Genomic DNA, 14,719 nt, shown 5'->3' on the forward strand with positions numbered 1-14,719 from the left:
GATTGTTAAGAGCTGAATGTACCCTGAAGGCTTCTCCATGCTACAGATGTACATTTTCACCCCCAGCGTGAGTTCTCACAAATCTCCTATGGGATGAGAACACCTCGTCTTCCCACAGTTTTTACAGGAATTGGACTTCTCCCAAGTTACATGGATTCTTTTGCACCCAGCAAGGTGCGGGCTGAAACAGGCTTCCTCTCACACTCGTGAGATCTGTTTTTGATCTGAGTAATCCTGTTTCTTTAAAGCAGGCGTGCTCACTGGAGCCTTTTCCACACGAACGACACAAAGAGATTCTCTCCCCGGTGAGTTTTCACGTGGCTCCTGAAGGAATAATGATCGCTGAAGGCTTTCCCGCAGACAAGGCATTCACAGGGCTTCTCCCCGGTGTGGATCCTCCTGTGCATGTTCAGGTTGGAGCTGATGCTGGAGGCTTTTCCATAGTGATCACATTCCTACGGTTTCTCCCTCCTGTGGCTTTGCATGTGCGTCTTCAGCGTTGACTGGTTCCTGAAGGCTCTGCCACACTGCCTACACTCAGCGTGTTTCTTTACAAGGTGAATGCTCCTGTGCCTCTGCTGGGATAAATAATCACTGAAGACTTTCCTGCAGGTGGCGCATTCGTAACGCCTCTCTTGTGTGTGTATCTTCCTGTGTGCAGTGAGGTTTGAGCTCCCTCTGAAGGCTTTCCCGCAGAGATCGCACCCATACAGTTTCTCTCCAGCGTGAGTTCATGTGAGTCTTAAGGCTGGACTGGTTTCGGAAGGTTTTTCCCACACTGCTGACATTCCACGGGTTTCTTGACGATGTTACTTCTCATGTGTTTCCTCCGGGAGGCGAGATCGCCAAAGGATTTCCCACATTCTTTACATGCATAGGTCTTCTCCACAATGAGGTTCTTCTTGTGCAAATTAAAAGTTCGGCTTCCAGCGGAAGGCTTTGCCGCGCTGCGTGCATGCGCAGGGCTTCTCCCGGTTGTGATTCGTCACGTGCTCTTTGAGGTGGGAGGGGTGCCGGAAAGCTTTCCCACAGTCGTGGCACTCATAGGGCCTCTCTCCGGTGTGCGTTCTTTTGTGTGCAGTGAGATGGCAGCTCCGGCCATACGCCTTCCTGCACTGATCACTCTTGTAAGGGCTCTCACCAGTGTGAACGCTCATGTGGATTTTCAGGGCTGAGAGGGTCCAGAATGCATTTCCACACTGACTGCAGTCAAAGGGCTTCTCTTTGAGGTGAGTTCTTGCGTGGTCCTAAGGGCTGAATGGTCGTTGAAGGCTTTCCCGCCGTCGCTGCACTCGTAACGCTTCTCCCTGGTGTGTATTCTCCTAAACCGTTCATGAGAAATCCGCCCCCACAATCCAATCACCTCCCACCAGGCCCCATCTCCAACATTGGGAATGACATTTCCGTGTGAGATTTGCATGGGGATACACATCCAAACTATATCAGAGGGTCTCAAAGAACTGGTGGCCCTGAATACAAATGCAAGAGATTTTAGCATCTAAGTGACTCTGACAGGATGTGGAGCAGGGAGTCTAGAACAGCTGTAGGATCCATGAACTCAGAGACGTTCTGCCCCGTTTCTATGTGATACGTGAAACAAAACCAGGATAATTAAAATGCTGTCACCCTGGATGAGTTAGTACAGATAGGTTAATTTTTCAGAGCTGTTAAGGCTGCTTAATTTCTCTTTTAATTTTCTTTACAGCATGGCAAAAGCAGTTCTATTTTTCTATTTCTACAAATCTTACTCTACTCTTATTGGGATCTGTTTTTCTTCTCACCAGGGCCAAGACTGGGATGAGGCAACCCAGGCTGGTAGATAAGTGTGCAGTATTTAAGGAGGGGCTTCCAGTGCCAGTCAGACAAGCACAGGGCTGGCTCAGAGTGAGTGGCAGCTGCACTCACAGACCTCACCTCGACCTAGCCCTGCTCCTCAGTTTTAGATCTTCCTCCTGCATCAGGTTTGTGGTCCAAAACAAATGTTGCTCCAAACTGTTCCATTATGAGCTCTCTTGTGACCATAATTCTCCCAATATTTGATTTTATCCCCATATTCAACTTAATCATAGTGTCCCAGGATATTCAGAATTTGCAGATGTAAATATTACAGAGAGAATAATTCTTTTGTTACTTTTACTGACTGGTATTTCTTTCTGTGCGTACTAGGACTATTTCTACTACTGTTATTCATGTAAATATAGGCCCAGCATGGTGGCTCATGCCTGTAATCCCAGCACTTTGCGGGGCTGAGGCGGGAAGGTCACTTGAGGTCAGGAGTTCAAGATCAGCCTGGCCAACATGGTAAAACCCTGTCTCTACTAAAAATACAAAACAATTAGCCAAACGTGGTGGTGCATGCCTGTAGTCCCAGCTATTTGGGAGGCTGAGGTGGGAGGATCACTTGAACCTGTGATGTGGAGGTTGCAGTGAGCCAAGATCATGCTACTGCACTTCCAGGCTGGGTGACAGAATAAGACCCTGTCTCAAAAAAACCCTTATATATATATATAAAAAATTATATATACAAAATATATAAATATATATAAAAATATAAATTAAGAATTTATGATTTCTAAAGGACAATTACAATTGCTAAAATAAAAGCAAAATGGAAACCCACAACAAAAGACCTAAGTAAATAGCTTTTTTTTTTTTTTTTTTTTTTTTTGAGACGGAGTCTCGCTCTGTCGCCCAGGCTGGAGTGCAGTGGCCAGATCTCAGCTCACTGCAAGCTCCGCCTCCCGGGTTCACGCCATTCTCCTGCCTCAGCCTCCCGAGTAGCTGGGACCACAGGCGCCGCCACCTCGCCCGGCTAATTTTTTGTGTTTTTAGTAGAGACGGGGTTTCGCCGTGTTAGCCAGGATGGTCTCGATCTCCTGACCTTGTGATCCGCCCGTCTCGGCCTCCCAAAGTGCTGGGATTACAGGCTTGAGCCACCGCGCCCGGCCAGTAAATAGCTTTTAGATTACACACAGCCAAAAAAAAAAGAATTTGTTTCTTAAATACAGTCTGCTGCATAAATGTCCCCTGGAGCACTTTAAGTAATTCTGATACCCAGATCATATCGAAATTCAATTAAGACTCTTTGGGGTGGGCTGATGAATTAGTACTTTAACAAACTCTACATGAAATTTTTATGAAGGCTGAAGTTTAAAAGCTACTTGTAGCAATAAATGCAAGGTAAGCAGAAAAAGAGTTGAGAAACATAAATACGGCTAAGAACCATGAGGGCAGAAGATAAAGAACTGAACCATTTCCAACTGGAGTTACCTATGAGAGACAGAGAAGGAGCCCAGGCAATAACTGCAAAATATAGTGGCTGTAGATTTTTCATTTCAGGAGGAAAATATAAACAGATTGAAGAGATGAAAAGAAATCTTAGGCACAAGAAACCAGAGAATACCAATGGTAAAAAGATTATCTTAGCAGCAACCAGAGGAAAAAAGACAGGTTATCTTTTGAGCAATAGTTTTCAAAATTTAAGTTACATCAGAGTCACCTGGAGGTCTTGTTAAAACAGACTGTAAATATCTCTCTATTAAGAAACAAACCAATCCTGGGCATGGTGGCTCACACCCATAATCCCAGCATGTTGGGAGGCCAAGATGGGTGGATCACTTGCATGCAGGAGTTTGAGACCAGCCTGGGCAACATAGCAAGACCCTGTTTCAAACCAAAACAAAAACTTCACATTTCTAGGCCCCATCCCCAGGTTTCTGATTCAGAAGATCTGGGGTGTGGGGTCAAAGAGTATGTATTTCTAACAAGTTCCCAGGTGATGCTGATGCTGCTGGTCAGGAGACCAGACCCCAAGAACCACTGCTTTAAAGAAACAAACATTAGACCAACATCTGACTTCTCATTAGCAACCGTGGAAGCCAGAAGATAGTGGAACATCTTCATAGTTCTGAAATAAAATATAAAATCTTATAACCACCAAAAATGTCCATGAGAAAGAGGGAAAAATAGTATCTTTGGGCTTGCAACCCACAGAAAAGAGACATTATGAAAGACGTACTTCAGGGAGAAAGAAGTAATCCTTTGATTACTTAACCAAAGAGTGTAAGAATTACATCAGAGTATAAGAATTAAGTAAAGCACTCAAAATGGCAAATGTGAAAGTATAATGAAACAAGAAATGACGGTATGCAGCAACAATAAAAATTTCTTCTGATATTTAAAAAAAGAACTAAATATGTGCAAGTATGATTTATCAATAAAGAAACCTGAAAATGCGTGGTAAGAAAACTATGTAAATCAGGAGAGTAACATATATCTAAATCTAGATTTAATGAACAAGCATGGGTAAGAATTGTTTAGAACAACCACTGAAATAATAGAGTAAATAATTTCAAAATGTACAGAAAATAAAGCAAAATGACAAAAATACTCAAACGAAGCTAGAGAAAAGAAAAAATAGAAGACAAATGTAACATTCAAATATGCTAATACAGAAGATGTTAATGGAGTTAATGCTTTAACTGAAATATTAATATTCACAGAATAGATCAATCCAATTTTGTGCTATGTACGAGAGACATCTAAAATAGAATACAGTAAGAATGTAAATAAAAGGATATATAAGGTAAGTAAAAAGAAAAGAAAGCTGCTTTGAATTTTAGTATTAAACAATAGATTAAGGCAATAAGGCTCATAGAGAAAAATGAAGTATTACATAATAAAAAGAGTTATAAATCAAGAAAGAAGTGTGTGTGTGTTTTTAAAACATAGCCTCAAAAGAATGAAAATAAATACATAAATAAAGGGACAGAACTCTGAGGAGAACTGATGAAGCCACCACCAGAGCTCTCACAAATCCAGTTCAAGCAGGCAATTCAATAACTCCATGCAGACTGAACATGATGAAACAGCATTTCCTAACTATAACATCCAACTACACACGGGGCCATGTATGTCTCAGAAAATGCTTGACCACAGAACAATGAAGTTAGCAAACAATGACCAAAAGGTAACCAGAAAAAAAGTCGTAGAAATGAAAATTAAAGGAAAAAATTCTAAATCTGCATGCCGAAGAAGCCATGATATTTGATATTTAAACTTAAAATACAATAAAATATGATACTGCAATTGTTTGCCAAAGTAATTTTTTTCTTTTAAAGTCAGTTTGATTGAAAGATAAGGAATCTCTTTACAGCAGGGGGCAGCAAACGATTGCTTTTGAACTATGTATAGGGCAAATGAAAATTGTAGCAGTAGCTTTTCTGTTTAATTGTAAGTAATAAGCCCCCAAATAAGACAATGGAAATCTTCCTTGGTCTTTTCTTTTTTCTTTTAGAATAAAACTACTTTCAAGCTAAAAGTAAAACTTAAAAGTATTACTTTAAAATATTAAATTTACAAAAAGAATATGTGATACCATCTTGATCTGAATCTTAATATAAATGTCTAAAAGTAAAACTTAAAAGTATTGCTTTAAAATATTAAATTTACAAAAAGAATATGTGATATAATCTTGATCTGAATCTTAATATAAAAGCATCACTAATATTTTTTCATTTTGATTTCATAATATGTTCATATGCCAGGTCTTGGGTATTATTTAAAAATATTTTAATTGCTTTTATCACAACTAGAGAATGGAATAAAATGGGTATGTATTTATGCTGATATATTTTTAATTAGCAATGCAATTTAAAATTCATGGCCTGATACTATGGCTCATGCCTGTAATTGCAGCACTTTGGGAGGCTGAGGCGGGAGGATCTCTTGAGGCCAGGAGTTCGAGACTGGTCTGGGCAACATAGCAAGACCCTGTCTCTACAAAAATAAAAATAAAAATTAGCTGGGCATGGTGGCACATGCCTGTAGTCGCAGCTATGCAAGAGGCTGAGGTAGGAAGATCCTTTGAGCCAAGAAGTTTGAGGTTGCAGTGAGATATGATCTTATCACTGCACTCCAGCCTGTGACAGAGCAAGACCTTGTCTCTTAAAAAAAAAAAAAAATTCCATGTATTGGCTGAGAATAGTGATTCATGCCTGTAATCCCAGCACTTTGGGGAGGTTGAAGTGGGAGGATCACTTGAGTCCAGGTGTTCAAAACTAGCCTGGGCAATACAGCGAGACCCCTGTCTCCCTCTATAAAAAAATTCATGTATGTAAAAATATTTTTTTCAAATATTAAAGAAGTATAAAAAATGACAACCAACTTAAGTATTAATTTAGGTTCTCTAGGTTGTAAAAAAGTACGTTTGCACATACTATAAATAAAGAGTTGGGGGTACCTTTAGAGTATTTTAAAAGAGATAATATATAGAATAGTACTATCTCTGTTTTGTCTTTAAAGAACTTAAAATAGCAATAAATAGCAACTTATTTTTTTTTTTTTTACAATTTTTTACTTTATTTTTATTTTTTGCGGGTGCATAGTAGGTGTATATATTCATGGGGTACATGAGACATTTTGATATGGGCATGCAATGCATAATGATCGCATCAACGTAAGGTATTCATCCTCTTAAGCATTTATTCTTTCTTGTGTTACAAACAATCCAGTTGTACTTTTAGTTACTTAAAAATGTACAATAAATTACTGTTGACTGTAGTCACCCTGTTGTGCTATCAATTACTAGATTTTATCACTAATTCTTAGATAACCTTATGGGCAAACTGAGGCTTAAATCTAATTTCCTTAAATCAAATGGAAGAATTGGAAATGAGACACAAGATCCCTAGCATTCTAAAGGACATGAATTTTAAAGTTGAGGAAATCCAAGGTTCTCTATTAACCACTGTGCAGACACTAACCCAAAGTGAGGAGGGTAGGCATTACTCATGAAGAAGAGTAGGGGTGCCTGAGCCAGGACAGTCGGTGCTACAGGAAGGGGGGAGGGGGGCCTTAGATGAATTTTACCCTCCAGGCTGCTGGGTGATGGGAGAGGTCCAACTCCTGTAGAGGTTCTTTTTCGGGCTGGGTTATCGATGGCACGGGCATGACTAAGGCAGACTTAGGCCAGGAGGGGGTCTTCTGGTACTCTCTAAAGACCTTCTTCCAAAATGTCTCCTCTCATGGGGCCACCACCCGGGGTCCATTTCTTTTACTTGGAATAACTCTCATACTAGCTGTTTTTCATGATTTTAAAAGAGTAGCTACTACTCTTTAAAAATAAGAAATGTACAAAACACCAGAAAGGAAGTCGAGAGAGCCCCACTCTTGACTATCCCAGCCAAATCATTTGCCTTGAAAAAGAAAAGAGGCCACGTGCAGTGGCTCACGCCTGTAATCCCAGCACTTTGGGAGGCCGAGGTGGGTGGATTACCTGAGGTCAGGAGTTCGAGACCAGCCTGGCCAATATGGTGAAGCCCAGTGTCTATTAAAAATACAAAAATTAGCCAGGCGTGGTGGTAGGCGCCTGTAATACCAGCTACTCGGGAGGCTGAGGCAGGAGAATCGCTTGAACCCAGGAGGAGGATGTTGCAGTGAGCCGAGATTACGCCATTGCACTCCAACCTGGGTGACAAGAGTGAGACTGATTCTAAAAAAAAAAAAGAAAAAAGGAAACATGCCCAAAGGAAAATGCATTATCCTACCATTCATTATTAACACTTTAGGAGGCTTATTTTCTTCGCCAGGCTTCTTCAGATTAGGGAAGAAGAGTTAGCCTTTCTTCCAAGGCTCATTCCCCAAGTCTTAGCTTGTAAACCCCTTGCTCCCGGGGTCTTCCTCTCTCCTCTACTATACTTCCACAGCCCCTTAGGTGGCATCGTTGTAGTTCTGTATTGTCATTACTGTCACACCATGTTGCAGTTGCCTGTTTACTTGTCTTAGCCCCCACCTCCTTGAGGCCAATAATTATTTCTTGTTCGTAATTAAATTCCCTAGACCCTAGCAAACGCCTGGCACAGACTGATAACTGAAGGGAAAGGAGTCCACAAGGGTGAGGAGGAAGAGAGGTTTTCCTGTCAAGGGAGGGAAGGTATTGATTCTGGACATAGGGAAAGGATGATTGTGGTAAAGTCAGAGGTCTAGAGTTGGTATGGAGGGAGCTATGAAAGGAGGTATAAATTTCCTGATATTGCTCAATAGTTGTCTTTGGCCAAAGGGAGAGAAAATAATTATCTGGACCCTTTTGGGTTCCAAATTAAGAGCTGGATTCCATTTTCTCTCCCCCCTTTCACTTTCCACTTATAGGACTTTATTGTTTTATTTTTATGAGACAGAGTTTTACCCTGTCACCCAGGCTGGAATGCAGTGGCGCAATCTCGGCTCACTGCAACCTCCACCTCCCAGGTTCAAGTGGTTCTTGTGTCTCAGCCTCCTGAGTAGCTGGGATTTTAGGCGTGCACCACCGCACCCGGCTAATTTCTGTGTTTTTAATCTTGCCATGTTGGCGAGGCTGGTCTCAAACTCCTGGCCTGAAGTGATCTGCCTGCCTTGGCCTCCCAATGTGCTGGGATTACAGGTGTAAGCCACTGCACTCAGTGAGGACTTTATCTTTGACAAATAACTTTCCACCTCTTTTTCTCAATTAACAAATATAGGTAGAAGCCCTACTCATAACACATTTGAGGTACCAAGGAAAGTTCTATGCATGGGGAAATAGTGTATATTTAATATATGGCCAAATTTTATATATTACATAATATTTGTATTATATATAATATTTGTATATTTTATATGTAATATAACATTTTATATGTACAATAAATATATATTACAACATTATATATGTACAATACATATTACATATTTATATTACATATATTTGTACATTTATATATCTGCATAATATTTCATATTTATATGTTTTTCCCTTTTTTGGTCCTGACTCTAATTGACCCCGGGTCCCACTTCATTGACTGACATGCTTTGTAAAGACTCCTCTCAAACTTAAGCTCCTATGGAGTGTTGAAAAAACATTAATTTTATTTTTTAACTTTTTTTTTTGAGACAGTCTTGCTCTGTTGCAGGATGTGATTATATTTCACTGTGGCCTCAGCCTCCTGGGCTCAGGTGATCCTCCCACCTCAGTCTCCCAAGTTGCTGGGACTACAGTTATGGGTCACCAAGCCTGGCTAATTTTTACTTTTTTTGTAGAGATGGGATCTCGCATCTCACTGTGTTGCTCAGGCTGGTCTTAACCTCCTGGGCTCAAGCGATCCTTTTGTCTCAGCTTTCCAAAGTGTTGGGATTACAGGTGTGAACCACTGTGCCAGGCCCCTCTCTGGAGTGTTTTTAACTCCAAACCCCACCTTGCCCTACCAGCTGAGCCTTCTCAACAATATGAGTGCTTCCTTTCCTGAACTGCTATGGAGTCATGTTTACATCTTTCTTTTAACTCTTAAAAGGTCTACATGGTGTTAGTTTCAGGATTTTGTGTGCTAACCTTCTTGACTGGAAGTTAAGCTCTTGGAGCTGATTTCTCTTTCTATCCTCTGCGGTGTTCAGCACTGTGGGTAGCAGAGTTTCTACCTCTAGGCCTTTGCGCTTGCTGCTTCCTTGGCCAGGAGTGTTGCCCCCACATACTGGCATGGCTAGTTTTTTCCCTTCATTGAGTTCTTGACTGAAAAATCACCTTTTTGACCAGGTTCAGCGGCTCACAGTTGTAATCTCAGCACTTTGGGAGGCAGAGATGTGTGGATCTCTAGAGACCAGCCTGGACAAGGTGACGAAACCTCATCTCTATAAAAAATACAAGTTAGCCAGGCACAGTGGCAGGAGCCTGTAGACCTAGCTACTTGAGAGGCTGAGGCCAGGGGACTGCTTGAGCCCAGGAGGTTGAGGCTGCAGTGAGCCATGATTGCTCCACTGCACTCCAGCCTGGGTGACAAAGTGAGACCCTGTCTCAAAAAAAAAAAAAAAAAAAAAAAAAAAAATCATCCTGTGCCACAACATTTTGTAGCTCCTTTTTCTGCTTCATTACTATTTTTTCCTTAGCACAACATACATCTAGCATTCTATATTTTAAAAACTCATTTGGTTTATTTCCTGTCTAGATTGCAAGTTCCATGAGGATAGAGATTTTTGTCTATTTTGTTCATAACTGCATCCCTAGTGCTTAGCACACAGTAGGAGGCCTATAAATATTTAATAAATAAAGGAATAAATAGATCACAGCATTAAATAAATACAGTAGAAATGAATCAGAGTATATAGGAGTTGGATCTGAGCCTAGAACTAATGTCAAGGGAAATGAATGATTCCTTCCAACATGTGTAGAAAGGCACTAGCTAAATTAATTCACATTTACCTAGATCAGTTAAGTTTATGAAAAGCCAACTAATTGTCTCATTGGTGTTTGCAATCTTTTTTTTTTTTTTTTTTTTAAATAAAGAGTGAGTGTATAAAGATTTCCAACTTATTTCAGCAGACCAAGGGGTCTTTGTCTCCTGTATTGCCAGAGAAATGATTATGTTTCAAAGACATCTGTTCAGCTCATCATTTTTGTTTCCTCCTGTGGTTTATACAATTGAGCCCATTGGTACATATTTGTTTACATAATGTGGCATATGGCATTGGTCAGTTCTGGCCATAGAAGTGTCCTGAAGATTTGCGGTAGCACTAGGCCTCACAATGTGGTTTTTGTCATTGAAAAATGAGATTTCTTTTCTGGTAAACAACTGAGAACTAAGCCTGTTGACAGGAATTTTGAATGGAAACATTTAGATTTCTCACTCTATTGCAAAATAGTGAGTTGCAAGATCTAGTGAGCTTATACTAAAGAAGCAGTTCTTTCATTAATTGAAGGTGAACTTGCATCTGGGCAAATTTGGGTAACTTCATATGCCAGGACGAGACTTGGAAAATACTTAGAATTTGTAAAATAAAAATTAATTTTACCTTTCATTCATGTGAATGCAAATATTTCCCATAAATCCTTGCCCTTGAAAAGCTTTGCAATTTTGTTTTGGAGGAAAGAAAAAAAATAAGAGAAATAGGAATACTCTTAGGAACATTATAGAGTTTTGCTTCTAGAGCAAGAGGGCTTTATCTTATTAAACTCTGATTTATTTAGTCGATTAACCTCAGCTTAAATTGGAATACTTGGTTTTGTCAAATAAAAAATAAATCCAGGCTTACTAAGGAGACAGTTTATTCAAAAGGATTATGGCAAGGAGGGGAAGAGACTATTGCAGTAGGGAGAGGGAAACTGTTGCAATAAGGAGAATGCTGAGACCATAAAATCTTCTGGTATTTCAAGAATTAGGTTAAAAGGTTGTTTTTCCTGCTCACTGCACTCTCTACCTCCCAGGTTCAGTAGATTATTCTGTCTTAGCCTCCCTAGTAGCTGGGATTACAGGCACCTGGCACCATGCCTGGCTAATTTTTGTATTTTTAGTAGAGACGAGGTTTCACCATGTTGGCCAGGCTGGTCTCGAACTCCTGACGTCAGGTGATCCGCCTGCCTCAGCCTCCCAAAGTGCTGGAATTACAAGCGTAAGCCACCATGCCCAGCCCTAAAAAGTTTTTTTTTTTTTTTTAAATTAATGAATGAGGCAAGAAAGACCTGGTGTGAGGAAGTGGAATGAACGCAGTGTATAGGACCGTAGAACAGGGAGCGTTTTATCCTGATCCAGCCTATTTTCCAGTAGACAGCCATAAATAAGGGTGAGACGCTGGCTTAGGCAGAGGGTGGGCTAAAGTTCAGGGACCCGGAGGAAGGATCAGTTTGGCTAACAAATCATTTTGTTCCTATTGATCAGTAGGGACAAGAAGTTCATTTATTGTAAGCTAATCATTTATGAGCCAAAAAAAGATACTTTAGAGGGTCTGTGTCTGATCTTGTCATAGGTGAAAAAGAGGTGGCCATAAGTCTTACCTCTGTCCTGTAGAAAGGGTGGTTCTTTGCAGGAAACAGTTTTATGGAGCACAGAAAGGTGGGGGCATTAATCATTTAACCTTTGATATCTTCTGGGAGGACAGGGGTCAGGTAAAATTCAACACTGCTAGCTTCTAAACCCAGAATGGATTAGAATAATACCCTGGCCTTGTTATCTCTTGTTTATAGAAGGACCACAATGAAAACAACTGGATAGTTTTAAATTTTGACATTAAAAATTTCCTCTCCAGGGTGTTTCTGGAAAAAAAAGGGGAATAAAGTCTTCCTTTCTTTCTTCACATGTGCAGAATGTGCAGGTTTGTTACATAGGTATACGCGTGCCATGGTGGTTTGCTGCATCCATCAACGTCATCTACATTAGGTATTTCTCCTAATGCTATCCTTCCCCTAGCCCCTCACCCCCTGACAGGCCCCGGTGTGTGATGTTCCCCTCCCTGTGTCCATGTGTTCTCGTTGTTCAACACCCACTCATGAGTGAGAACATGCAGTGTTTGGTTTTCTGTTCCTGTGTTAGTTTGCTGAGAATGGTGGTTTCCAGCTTCATCCATGTCTCTGCAAAGGACATGAACTCATCCTTTTTTATGGCTGCATAGTATTCCATGGTGTATATGTGCCACATTTTCTTAATCCAGTTTATCACTGATGGGCATTTGGGTTGGTTCCAAGTCTTTGCTATGTGTGAATAGTGATGCAATAAACATGTGTCATGTGTCTTTACAGTAGAATGATTTATAATCCTTTGGGTATATACCCAGTAATGGGATTGCTGGGTCAAATGGCATTTCTGGCTCTAGATCCTTGAGGAATCGCCACCTTGGCTTCCACAATGGTTGAATTAATTTACAATAAAAGAGTGTTAAAAAGGAAAAAGGTTTGTTTAGAGCTTTACACATGCAGATAAATTACATATTAGGGGATACATCATCTTTAGAACACTGATTAATTAAAATTATCATTCAGAAACTTTACCATAAAGCCAAGCAACCAGCCCATCTTAAGCTACTTGCTTTAAAAAAAAAGACTTATTTCCAGATCATCTAGGAAATTTCATCATTCCACAATGAGTGACAGTGTTAGGACAGAAAGTTGTATAAAGATAGAAGGAATTAAACATAAAAAGCTAGGTGTTTCCTTTTGTTGAGTGTGTTAAAAAAAGACCATAAAAACTTAAAATTTAGATTTATTATTTTCATAAATATATCATATTAGATACATTGACTTAGAGATAATTGCCCGTTTTATTTTCTTTCTAAGCTATGTATTCATATTAAATTCTGATTTTCCTCAAAATAGTTCAAAGAAAATGAGGAAAGTTTGTATGAGGAAAATGTATAATTCTACTGAGCTTCTGAAATTCCAGGCATACACAAAAGTAATAGAAACAGAGTAGGGGTGGGGAAACTTTTGAGGACTCTTTTGTAGGTATGGCCATCTTACAGGGAAATTTATTCTTACTGGGCCAAATCCGTGAGGAAATCTGGTATCCAGATTGGGTTTTGTCGCTCACCAGTGGGGTGACCCCAACATCACCCAAATTTTCTTAGCTTGTTTCTTCATCTGTTAAATACAGAGTAGATGGCCTGCAAGGGTGGGTCTAGCTGTAAATGTTCACTGTATTATCTTAAAGCTAGAAATTCCTTGATTTATGAAGCAATTTATAAAACTTCAGATCATCAATAGTTTTCAGTTCAAAAAGGTTTGCAGGAGTTGCAGTTAGGAAGGAGAGTGGGAAAGGAGAGATCAGAAAGATATAAAGTAGATGGCACAGGAGAGAGATATTCTCTGAAAAGAGCTAAGTGCTCAGAGACAAAAATAATTCTTGCTGGTGACACTCTCCCCAGCACCCTGCCTTCCTCCCTCCTTGCTTGGTATCTGCAGGTTCACTGCTTACGCTAAGTAACTCCCCTCTTCCTATTTTTCTTCTCTTCCTCCTCTTCAGTCTGCAGAGTACTCAACCTCTCACCAGCCAGACTCACTTTGCTTCGTGTCTTAGCTGCACCTGTGACAACGCACCACCTTTTCCCAGGGCCTCATGCATACAGTGTAGGAAATGCCTTCCATTGCTATTTCCATTTCCAGACAGTAGATGTTGCTGGTTTACTGTCAAAAAGGCCTTCCTGATTGTCCATTTATAAATGTTCTGATGTCTCGTATAACAGATTTGATGTTGAACTGCCTGAGAGTTAGATGTGCTAGATTTTTACTTGTTTGTAATCACATCTTCTAGGTAGTAACTTCACAAATGTACGTAAAATTTGCAAATAGTCCCTCCACATTTTGGACATTTCTATAGAAGAGTTGTTTTCTGATTCTGATGCCAAGTGATAGGGAGAACTAGCTCTCTGCCTTAGAGATCTTCATTAAATTGTGCCATCCCCATGAGTTACGTTTTGGAGTTGTTGTTGTTGTTGTTTTTTTTTTAAATTTGTATAATTGACAATATCTTCCAGCTAAAATTTTGCAACTCTGGTTCCAACAATAGTTTTTAAAGAAACTTCAAGTTGTATCACCCATTTGATTTTTTTTGTCTGTGTATATTTCCCTTCCTTTTTAAGCCAGAAAACATCCTTTAGTCTTTTTTTTTTTTTTTTTTGAGACAGAGTCTCACTGTGTCGCCCAGGCTGGAGTATAGTGGCCGGATCTCAGCTCACTGCAAGCTCCGTCTCCTGGGTTTACACCATTCTCCCGCCTCAGCCTCCCGAGTAGCCGGGACTACAGGCGCCCGCCACCTCACCCGGCTAGTTTTTTTGTATTTTTTAGTAGAGACGGGGTTTCACCGTGTTAGCCAGGATGGTCTCGATCTCCTGACCACGTGATCTGCCCGTCTCGGCCTCCCAAAGTGCTGGATTACAGGTTTGAGCCACCCTGCCCGGCCCAAACATCCTTTAGTCTTAAAGGATGCAGTTGAGAATCAGTTTTCTG

At 40.3% G+C, this 14,719-nt stretch overlaps 1 pseudogene; it reads right to left on the reverse strand.

The window, feature by feature from the left end:
* Positions 1 to 257: 257 nt before the first annotated feature.
* On the reverse strand, positions 258 to 1,420 carry LOC105497355 (zinc finger protein 317-like; annotated as a pseudogene).
* Positions 1,421 to 14,719: the final 13,299 nt, after the last annotated feature.

The sequence above is a fragment of the Macaca nemestrina genome, chromosome 8, assembly GCF_043159975.1.
Source record: "Macaca nemestrina isolate mMacNem1 chromosome 8, mMacNem.hap1, whole genome shotgun sequence".
Classification (NCBI taxonomy): Eukaryota; Metazoa; Chordata; class Mammalia; order Primates; family Cercopithecidae; genus Macaca; species Macaca nemestrina.